The sequence below is a fragment of the Procambarus clarkii genome, chromosome 61 (genome assembly GCF_040958095.1).
Source record: "Procambarus clarkii isolate CNS0578487 chromosome 61, FALCON_Pclarkii_2.0, whole genome shotgun sequence".
In the NCBI taxonomy this organism is placed as follows: Eukaryota; Metazoa; Arthropoda; class Malacostraca; order Decapoda; family Cambaridae; genus Procambarus; species Procambarus clarkii.
In genome coordinates this window covers 18,731,207-18,743,321 of record NC_091210.1, presented here as the reverse complement: position 1 = coordinate 18,743,321, position 12,115 = coordinate 18,731,207, and positions in this window count along the sequence as shown.

Genomic DNA, 12,115 nt, shown 5'->3' with positions numbered 1-12,115 from the left:
AAAACTGCCCGAATCCCTTAATTTGGTATTCAAATATAGATATGAAAAGTCGGATGGGTTCACGAACCTCTGGACCAAGCGAGGTGAAACTTGGGCCCGATAGCTTGAGCTCAACCTTTCGAACCATAGCTGGACGAGTCTGTCTGTCAAAGTCGATCACTGTACTAATGTTTTACATTTTAGTATTTGGCACTTCGTAAACATTACAACGTTTTAGGCCTAAACAGAAACGTAAGAAATGCAATGTATTACCTGAGAGGACGTGAAATAGGTCTAACTACCCAACCACCTCTAACTACACAGGTAACTATGTGCTTGAAGCGGTCATTAGCCAATATAAGACAAACTTCTACTTTACTAGGTGATAAGTCTATAGTCTAATCTCTAAAAATCACTAAAGTTCTAGTCACTCGTAGGCCCAACCACTTGGGGCTGGACGGTAGAGCGACGGTCTCGCTTCATGCAGGTCGGCGTTCAATCCCCGCGACCGTCCACAAGTGGTTGGGGCACCATTCCTTTCCCTCCGTCCCATCCCAAATCCTTATCCTGACCCCTTCCCAGTGCTATATAGTCGTAATGGCTTGGCGCTTTCCCCCTGATAGTTCCCTTACCTCGTTGGCCTCTTTATAACAGTGGAAAATGATGATTGGTGATGATTGGTGGTGATTAGTGATGATTAGTGATGATTAGTGATGATTGGTGACGATTGGTGAACGATTGGTGACGATTAGCGACGATTGGTGACGATTAGTGACGATTGGGTGTTTATCTTAGCCATCTCAAGACGTTTACTGCTCAGCGCAAGAAGGCCATTAGGAAAGTTACAATACACGAGGCCGGATAAAACACTAATTGGTTTAGAGTTGAGGAGTTAGGCCTATATTAACCTCTAGAGAGCTACCAACTCCTGGGGACAGGAAGCCTGTGTGTATAGGCTTATTGAATTCTTCCCTCCCCTCTCCTCTCTTTCCCCTTAGGCTTATTACTGATTCTTCCCAGGAGGCAACCCCCATAACAGTGGTCTAACTCCCCTAGGGTGAACAGGAGTATCAGGGGCAAAGGAAACGTGCCCAATCGGGGATCCTTGAACCCTATTCGATTGTGAGCCGAGGACGTAGCCCACTGCGCCACGGGACTCATATACAGATCTCTAGCTAATATATATATGGATATATTGGAAACTTTAATATAACGAGGCATATATCAAATTAATACGGGATGTATGACTATGTATTAAAATAGGCTACATTTAGGTTCAGGAAGAATACATATACATAGCTACACGAGGGAATTAAATATATCTATATCTATCTCTTTGTCGGTCTGTACTATTTAGGAGGCCAGATGCTCTAGGCTAGCCTCACTCAACGTTTACACATGATCCATGGTGGGCATGGGAGTATCACAGGCCAATCAGGGTCGGCCCAAGTGCCATGCTTCACGAAATATCGGCATCTTAAATATCCCCCCCACCCCCAGCCTGTGATTTCCATCAAGTCGTGAGTTGTGAACACCGTAGAGGAGAGAGAGAGAGAGAGAGAGAGAGAGAGAGAGAGAGAGAGAGAGAGAGAGAGAGAGAGAGAGAGAGAGAGAGAGAGAGAGAGAGAGAGAGATAGAGAGAGAGAGAGAGAGAGAGAGGAGGAAGCTGAGAAAAAAGACACAGAATATAAACAAGTTATAACTTTTTCAAATTGAGTTTGCTTTTTTTTTTTTTGGGGGGGGGAAAGTAGCAGTGCTTGGCCAGGTAGCCCGGAGCATGTTAGCTTAAGCAACACCAAGTAACCACCAGGTAACACCTCAGCTCAACTGATCCCCCAAAAAAGTAGCGAGAGTACTTAGCGAGCAGAAAGTAACAATTAAGGATAAGAAAGGGGTGACCCAAGCAGCGAGGCTAAGCATTAAGGAACAAAGTAGCAAAAGATGAATTAGAACGTCATCCAGTGACCCTGAAACTCAAGGAACATAATTGAACAAAGTCCCTCAAATATTTTTTCTGATTGATAAAGATTAAGCCATGCATGAGGTGGCATGGGCATGAATAACCCGTAATTTTTTTTTCTGTATGTGCCCTGAATATATTTAATTTCTGAGTGCCACTGACTACCCCCCAGGAAGGGGGGAGGGGGGATCTGGGAACTAGCAATTTGCATGTAACAACAATATTGATGAATATACAGTAGTCTAAACTGGGAAATTTATATGCATAGGATTTCACTGTGTACATTACCCGGAGTGCAGTTATGGACAACAGTGTCGCTCTCACACATCTGCTTTTGACTGTATCAAAGTAGTGGTAACTGTATTATACATCACAGACTGTATAATACAGTCTGGGATGTATATTTAGTATTAAAAATTTATTTTAACCTACTGTTACAGCATTTTATGTATGTGGTCATATATATATAATATATATATATATATATATATATATATATATATATATATATATGTATATATATATATATATATATATATATATATATATATATATATATATATATATATATATATATATATATATATATAATTATAATAATATATTTTAGAAGCACAATTTTGAATTTATTGAAGAAAAACCCAGATAATAATCTATCATTAACTCTTGACATCAAATTACTGAAATAAAAAGTGCTTTTTTAATGAGATAATTTGCATTGAAATAATTTCAGCATGTTCATTAGTGCATCAATACTGATGAGTTTTAATGAGTCACCTCTCATCATGTCCACTCATCAACATGTCATATACCACTCATACCATGTCATATATAACACTCATCACTTATATATTCCAGTTTTGACAGTTATAAACATATTTTTGATAACATTTGGCAATTTGGAACAACTTTAACCATTAAACTGCTACGTCGTGCACAAAAAAAGTACTTAAAACCTCCCAGAAGGGTTAAACGCATATTGACGATATGAGCAGTGTAGGGGTTATAAGGTCTTGTAGGTAGTTTAATGGGATTTTATCGTATTGTAGGGAGTTTGAAGTCGTTTTGGCGATACTTCAAGAACCTACTCATATATTGGGAGTTCTGGATCATTTATTTTGGTGTTTTGGGTATTGTGAGTGTGTGTGTGAGAGAGAGAGAGAGAGAGAGAGAGAGAGAGAGAGAGAGAGAGAGAGAGAGAGAGAGAGAGGGAGAGAGAGAGAGAGAGAGTAACCATGGTACATCATACAGCACAGTAAAGAGTTAGTGTCCACAAATTCTATCATAGTAGTGTTTACAGCAAGGTGTTCTGCTACAACAGAATAATAGTGTGAATGTTTCCAATATTTATATATTTTGCGTGTGTGTGTGTGTGTGTGTGTGTGTGTGTGTGTGTGTGTGTGTGTGTGTGTGTGTGTGTGTGTGTGTGTATTCACCTAGTTGTGCTTGCAGGGGTTGAGCTTTGCTCTTTCGGTCCGCCTCTCAACTGTCAATCAACTGTTACTAACTAATCATTATTTTTTCCACACACACACACCAGGAAGCAGCCCGTGACAGCTGTCTAACTCCCAGGTACCTATTTACTGCTAGGTAACAGGGGGGCTTCAGGATGGAAGAAACTTTGCCCATTTGTTTCTGCCTGGTCCGGGAATCGAACCCGGGCCACAGAATAATAATAATAAAAATAATTAACTGAGAAGATCACGGTACACACAACACTTTTTCCTACACATGAACGTACATAACAATACACACATACACACACACACACACACACACACACACACACACACACACACACACACACACACACACACACACACACACACACACACACACACACGAGGCCTAGGGGGCCTCGTAGCCTGGTGGATAGCGCGCAGGATTCGTAATTCTGTGGCGCGGGTTCGATTCCCGCACGAGGCAGAAACAAATGGGCAAAGTTTCTTTCACCCTGAATGCCCCTGTTACCTAGCAGTAAATAGGTACCTGGGAGTTAGTCAGCTGTCACGGGCTGCTTCCTGGGGTGTGTGTGTGTGGAAAAAAAAAATAGTAGTAAGTAAACAGTTGATTGACAGTTGAGAGGCGGGCCGAAAGAGCAAAGCTCAACCCCCGTAAAAACACAACTAGTAAACACACACACACACACACACACACACACACACACACACACACACACACACACACACACACACACACACACACACACATAAACAAACACTCACACGTGAAATTATTGAGTTACGGGCCCATACAACTAATGCCATAGACACCATAAAGCACCATGAATATACACAATGCAATGGTCATTTTCAACATTTGCAATGGTAATGTATTTTGAATAGAGAGAGAGGGGGATGTCAGTATGGGTGGAAATGTATGCAATGGACTCGAACGCGCGTCTATGGACTCTCTTGACACACACACACGTATTAGCCACTGAACCAGGATGTGTTAAGCACGGATGTCAATAGAAACTTATTGTGGAGTTATTTAAGGTTTATAAGACACTTGCCTGTCAGAGACTAGGAACATCATTCACTTAAACCAGTGGGTGTGGGCGGGTATCTGTGGGTGTGGGCGGGTATCTGTGGGTGTGGGCGGGTATCTGTGGGTGTGGGCGGGTATCTGTGGGTGTGGGCGGGTATCTGTGGGTGTGGGCGGGTGCCTGTGGGTGTGGGCGGGTATCTGTGGGTGTGGGCGGGTACCTGTGGATATGGGCGGGTACTGGGGGCTTCTGACACTGTTGCCGCAGCTCCTGGGGGCTTCTGGCACTGTTGCTGGTGCTCCTGGAGGCTCCTGGGGGCTTCTAGCACTGTTGCTGGTGCTCCTGGGGGCTTCTGGCACTGTTGCTGGTGCTCCTGGGGGCTCCTGGGGGCTCCTGGGGGCTCCTGGGGGCTCCTGGCACTGTTATGATTGAAAACATTGCTAAGATTTCTTAAGAATAATGGCGTCTCAGGTTGGACCCGACTCTCTCTTTCTCTCTACCTGTCTTCCTCTCACCTTGTCTCTCTCACTCCAGCACCTCACAGCACCTCACAGCACCTCACACATTTCACTCATACGTCAGATTTTTTCAAACACACACACACACATTTAGGGGCGCTGGTGGCTGAATGGTCAGCACGCTGTACACGTAATCCTGTGGACCGGGATTCGATTCCCGGCGCCGGCGAGAAACAAAATGGGCTTCTCATCCTGACGCCTCTGTTCACCTGGCAGTAAATAGGTACCTGGGAGTTAGACAGCTGCCACGGGCAGCACACACGTCCTCTGGGGGTCTGTGAGGGTGGGGGGGGGGTCTGAGAAGGGGGGGGGGGAGTACAGTGGTGCCACTTCCAATCAAATTAGAATGATTGGGGCCAAGGACCAATCAGGAAGTGCTAACAACGCAGCTGCTGGTGATTAAGTATTTAAAGGAACTGCTATTCAAGTCATTCCGGTGAAGAGCCATTTGTCAAGTTTAAAATGCGTTGGCAAACTTAATCTGAGGGAATTTTCAGGGGAAAGCGCCAAGCCATTACGACTATATAGCACTGGGAAGGGGTCAGGATAAGGATTTGGGATGGGACGGAGGGAAAGGAATGGTGCCCCAACCACTTGTGGACGGTCGCGGGGATTGAACGCCGACCTGCATGAAGCGAGACCGTTGCTCTACCGTCCAGCCCAAGTGATTGGACTTGAAGACTTGAGAGGGAAGGATAGCAGCGTAGTTTGCCGACAACTGGCTTGAGGTTATCTTGAGATGTTATCTTGATATGATTTCGGGGCTTTAGTGTCCCCGCGGCCCGGTCCTCGACCAGGCCTCTACCCCCAGGAAGCAGCCCGTGACAGCTGACTAACACCCAGGTACCTATTTTACTGCTAGGTAACAGGGGCATAGGGTGAAAGAAACTCTGCCCATTGTTTCTCGCCGGCGCCTGGGATCGAACCCAGGACCACAGGATCACAAGTCCAGCGTGCTGTCCGCTCGGCCGACCGGCTCCCACATTACACTGTGGAGGATTCAAACAGAAAACTCACAATCTACTCTTTCCTCTAATCTTCTAAATAATTTGTCTTTTTCCTTCAATTTCTAAGTTGAATATGAATCTAAGTCCCTCTAAGTCCCCCTATATGCCCTTCATATACGTGTTTATGGCTGTGTCTAACTTAATTCTATTCTAATCTAAATCTACACCTGGACCGGGAACCTAGACTAGACCGGGAGCCGGTCGGCCGAGCGCTGGACTTGTGATCCTGGGTTCGATCCCAGACGCCGGCGAGAAACAATGGGCAGAGTTTCTTTCACCCTATGCCCCTGTCTCCTAGCAGTAAAATAGGTACCTGGGTGTTAGTCAGCTGTCACGGGCTGCTTCCTGGGGGTGGAGGTCTGGTCGAGGACCGGGCCGCGGTGACACTAAGCCCCGAAATCACCTCAAGATAATCTCAAGATGCCTATTTTCAAGATAAAATAACTTTCTTTCATCATTTGTTTCATACACAGCTTCAAGTGTAGATATGATAGAGCCCAATAGGCTCAGGAATCTGTACACCTGTTGATTGACAGTTGAGAGGCGGGACCAAAGAGCCAAAGCTCAACCCCCGCAAGCACAACTAGGTGAGCACAAGTAGTCACGAAAAACTCCCTAACACGCTTTGTCCTCTTGATATAAAACTCGACTTTGGAAAAACACTCTGTAGTAATCTGGGGAATTATCAACTATTTACACAACCACTTACGAAACCCCTGCATCTTTCTACAATCCCGGCGGCCATAAATACATATATTAAACACTTCATCCGCTTCGAAACTTCACAACCCGAAGTTATAATTGTTATAATAACCAATAATAACCCATCTAAATACCACGCATTAAGCCCAAAACAAATTATCAGCAAGAATAGTGTCGGTAAGGTACAATTCCACAAGGGCCGTGACGAGATTCGAACTTACGTCCGGGGGGGCATGCAGATGCTCTCCGTACTTGCCGAGTACCGACAATCTTGTCCTCAATAAAGAATTATGAACGTAAACATAGATTAACATTCCAACTACCACTGGAAAAATAATGTCGGTCGTTTTAACAACCAATTTACGGTAGAATTATCTGAATTTATTTAATTGTATCGTAGAGCTGGTTAGCTGCATCCTCAGGACCAGGCCAGGGAGAAGGGGGGACACGAACCCTGGAAAATGCTGAAAATTTAATGAGCCACAGAGCCATCAGCATTACTAAAATGTCTGAGCTGTACTTAAAGGCTTGAGGGAGCTCTTAGTGTCTTGTATATCTATATCAATTACTACTTAAGGCTTTTATAGCCGCAGGAGTCGCAGTCTTTTTCAGGAATTTTCTCTAAAACTTCAACTTTTAACTGTTTTCAGACTTAAGATGTTTTTTTTCATCTCTTTCTTGTATTATAAACTATTATTATTCCGTCACAAAAATTTTTTGTTCGAAAATTATTTACAATTTGTAGTCTAATATAATTAGCTCATTTTAAGAACTAATTTATTTATGAATTTGAAAATATATAACAATTGCATAATGAATTAACTTGATACAATTTTGACCTCACAATTCGTCATATATAATCCAGTTACAAAACACTCTGTAATATGTATACTATTGAAGTATACATGGAGTATACCTGGAGTATACATGGAGTATATCTAGAGCTTTTAATTGAAAAGCGTTCAAATCCCTCCAGGAATTTTTATTTGTATTCAATCTCTTATACAGAGAATCTGTCCGGCTAATTGACCAATCACGAAGTATATTTCAGGTCCAGGGCTAAGACCTGGTGTGTATACACAGCTGTATCAGTGTATATATATTCTTTGATGTGTATATTTCACTCTGGGGATGTCACACTGTCATTTGGATGGGTGAAAGAGTTACGTCTGATCAGCCTCTGGAGGGTTATTAAGGTCTATCAACCTCTGGAGGGTTATTAAGGCCTATCAACCTCTGGAGGGTTATTAAGACCTATCAACCTCTGGAGGGTTATTAAGGTCTTAGGCCTAAGGCCTAAGGGAGGGTTATTATATACCTATTACAGGTATAGGTTAAGCAATAATTGTAATTAAAAAGCAATAAGATGCTTATCTTAACATACTAAGAAGGTTAGGTAAGGTCGGTGTTTCCTATGAAGCTTTTCACGATAAACTAAAATATTCACAATAAATTAGTATGTCACATATGCACTTATTTAATAAGTCAATATTTACTGTAAGAAAGTGCGAGAACGGGTTAGGTTAGGTCAGGTTAGGTCAGGTCAGGTCAGGTTAGGTTAGGTCAGGTTAGGTTAGGTCAGGTCAGGTCAGGTTAGGTTAGGTTAGGTTAGGTCAGGTCAGGTCAGGTTAGGTTAGGTTAGGTCAGGTCAGGTCAGGTTAGGTTAGGTCAGGTCAGGTCAGGTTAGGTTAGGTTAGGTTAGGTCAGGTCAGGTTAGGTTAGGTTAGGTTAGGTCAGGTCAGGTCAGGTTAGGTTAGGTTAGGTTAGGTCAGGTCAGGTCAGGTTAGGTTAGGTTAGGTTAGGTTAGGTTAGGTCAGGTCAGGTTAGGTTAGGTCAGGTTAGGTTAGGTCAGGTTAGGTTAGGTTAGGTCAGGTTAGGTTAGGTCAGGTCAGGTTAGGTTAGGTTAGGTTAGGTTAGGTTAGGTTAGGTCAGGTTAGGTTAGGTTAGGTTAGGTTAGGTCAGGTTAGGTTAGGTCAGGTCAGGTCAGGTTAGGTTAGGTTAGGTTAGGTTAGGTCAGGTCAGGTCAGGTCAGGTCAGGTTAGGTTAGGTCAGGTCAGGTTAGGTTAGGTCAGGTTAGGTTAGGTCAGGTCAGGTTAGGTTAGGTTAGGTTAGGTTAGGTTAGGTTAGGTCAGGTTAGGTTAGGTCAGGTTAGGTTAGGTTAGGTTAGGTTAGGTCAGGTTAGGTTAGGTCAGGTCAGGTCAGGTTAGGTCAGGTCAGGTCAGGTCAGGTCAGGTCAGGTTAGGTTAGGTCAGGTTAGGTTAGGTCAGGTTAGGTTAGGTTAGGTCAGGTTAGGTTAGATTAGGTTAGACCAGGTTAGATCAAGATATTATATCACGTTCTATATTTGCTAGTGTTCTATAAGTATACTTCACATACTTCACATAAGACAATAAAGTATATGTCTAAGACTTCTATAAGTATACTTCACATACTTCACATAAGACAATAAAGTATATGTCTAAGACATTTGAGACAGTCCTAGCGAGAGTGGTGGTAGCAACCGACAGTCCTATATACAGCACAGGACTAGTGTACACTAGCTTAGTTTAATCACTTGGACTGGTCGGGAGAGTGACGTCTTGGCTTCTTGCAAGGTCGGAGTTCGATTCCCGATGGTGTAAGAGGTTGGGCAACACTTCTTCATTTGCGTCGTTATATCTCAGCTCATTGTTCTCGTATCCCAGCTCCTTGTCCTCATATCCCAGTTCCTTGTCCTCATATCCCAGCTCCTTGTCCTCATACCCCAGCTCCTTGTTCTCATATCCCAGTTCCTTGTCCTCATACCCCAGCTCCTTGTCCTCATATCCCAGTTCTTTGTCCTCATATCCCAGCTCCTTGTCCTCATATCCCAGCTCCTTGTCCTCATATCCCAGTTCCTTGTCCTCATATCCCAGCTCCTTGTCCTCATATCCCAGCTCCTTGTTCTCATATCCCAGCTCCTTGTCCTCATACCCCAGCTCCTTGTCCTCATACCCCAGCTCCTTGTCCTCATACCCCAGCTCCTTGTCCTCATACCCCAGCTCCTTGTCCTCATACCCCAGCTCCTTGTCCTCATATCCCAGCTCCTTGTCCTCATACCCCAGCTCCTTGTCCTCATATCCCAGCTCCTTGTCCTCATATCCCAGCTCCTTGTCCTCATATCCCAGCTCCTTGACCTCATATCCCAGCTCCTTGTCCTCATACCCCACCTCCTTGTCCTCATATCCCAGCTCCTTGTCCTCATACCCCAGCTCCTTGTCCTCATACCCCACCTCCTTGTCCTCATACCCCAGCTCCTTGACCTCATACCCCAGCTCCTTGACCTCATACCCCAGCTCCTTGACCTCATACCCCAGCTCCTTGTCCTCATACCCCAGCTCCTTGTCCTCATACCCCTCCCATACTGGCTTGAGCACTTCCGCCTGCCAATTTCGCCAGATAATTAAGTAATTATCAATCTTGTCAATTATTCTCTCTTTCACCTTTTCTTACAAGATTCCACAGGATCTCATTAACCGAAGCTGTCAAGAACGGTCCGGGTTTAGAACCATTTAACAGGAAGTTTTGGAAACTTGTTAATTTAAGGCTGAGTTGAAAATATATATACACAAACCGGCAACCCAAGCTGCTCGCTGATTGGTTGATAGGAAAAGTTTCCGTGGTGACATGTTTCCCTGACAGAGTGACATATGTGCCAAAATATTTTATTTCCTCTATTGGAGTTCTTTTTGACACTTTTTATAGTTTTTCTTAATGTCACTTTGACTTTAAATGAATTTGGGTTTATTAACTGTAAAAAAAAGTGAGATGGGTCCATCTAGTTGGAGTGGACGGTACAGTGACGGATTTGCTTCTTGCTGGTCGGCGTTCGATCCCCGTCTCCCACACACAGGTGTGTAAAGATCTCCAAACAACCCCCTCCCCACAGGTGTGTACTGTACAGATCTCGAACCCCCCCACAGGTGTGTACAGATCTCCAAACATCCCCCCACAGGTGTGTACAGATCTCCAAACATCCCCCCACAGGTGTGTACAGATCTCCAAACATCCCCCCACAGGTGTGTACAGATATCCAAACTTCCCCCCACAGGTGTGTACAGATCTCCAAACATCCCCCCACAGGTGTGTACAGATCTCCAAACATCCCCCCCACAGGTGTGTACAGATCTCCAAACATCCCCCCACAGGTGTGTACAGATCTCCAAACATCCCCCCCCCCCACACACACACAGATCTCCAAACATCCCCCCCCCCACAGGTGTGTACAGATCTCCAAACATTCCCCCCACAGGTGTGTACAGATCTCCAAACATCCCCCCCCACACACAGATCTCCAAACACCCCCCCCCACACACACACAGATCTCCAAACAACCCCCCCTCCCCACACACACACACAGATCTCCAAACATTCCCCCCACAGGTGTATACAGATCTCCAAACACCCCCCCTCCCACACACACACACAGATCTCCAAACATCCCCCCCCCCCCCACACATAGGTCTCCAAAGATTAGAAGCTCATCGGAATCCCTTCTCCTGACCTAAGAGCCGTCAGATCAAGAGTATTCACTACCTTGTGAGAGGACTTAAGAGTCAATGTTGACATCCACAAGGCTCACATCAGAGTCATCTCTAAGCTGACATCAGAGACATCTCGGGTCGGCCGTAAGAAAACGGATTATTTCTTATTTTTATTTTTCTCTCATGTCAACAAGGAATCCGGGATTTTGGATGCAAACAATTGATAGAATTTTTTTGCCGCAACGGCTATAATATGACCTATTAGCCACGGTTAGATTGACCTGGAAGCTTCAATTATATATATATATATATATATATATATATATATATATATATATATATATATATATATATATATATATATATATGCCTATTAGTAATGATTATTGGGACTGTTTGACTCGTTAGTAACGGGGAAATAGGCCTATCTTGAGGTTATCATGGGATTATTTCGGGGCTTAGTGTCCCCGCGGCCCGGTCCTCCACCAGGCCTTCACCCCCAGGAAGCAACCCGTGACAGCTGACTAACTCCCAGGTACCTATTTACTGCTAAATGAACAGGGCGCATCAGGGTGAAAGAAACTCTGCTCATTGTTTTCTCATCGGCGCCCGGGATCGAACCCGGGACCACAGGATCACGCGTCCAGTGTTCTGTCCACTCAGCCACCGCCTAAATACAGGTCTATTCATATAAATTTGTACCAATACAAATTGTACCAACCCTCTGTTGCAACCCACAACAGCTCCCTAAATCTCGTGTATCTCATTTACTGCTTGGTGAACGGGTGCATGAGGTGAAAGGAAACGTGCCCAACCGTCTCTGTCTTGCCGGAACGGATGGCCCCTTCAGTTTTGAGGTTATGACGTAGACTACTGCGCTAAACAACCTGTAGGTTGATTATATATTGATAATTATGAGAGTAGTGATCCTTATGGAAGAGTTAGAACGCCAAGAAGGG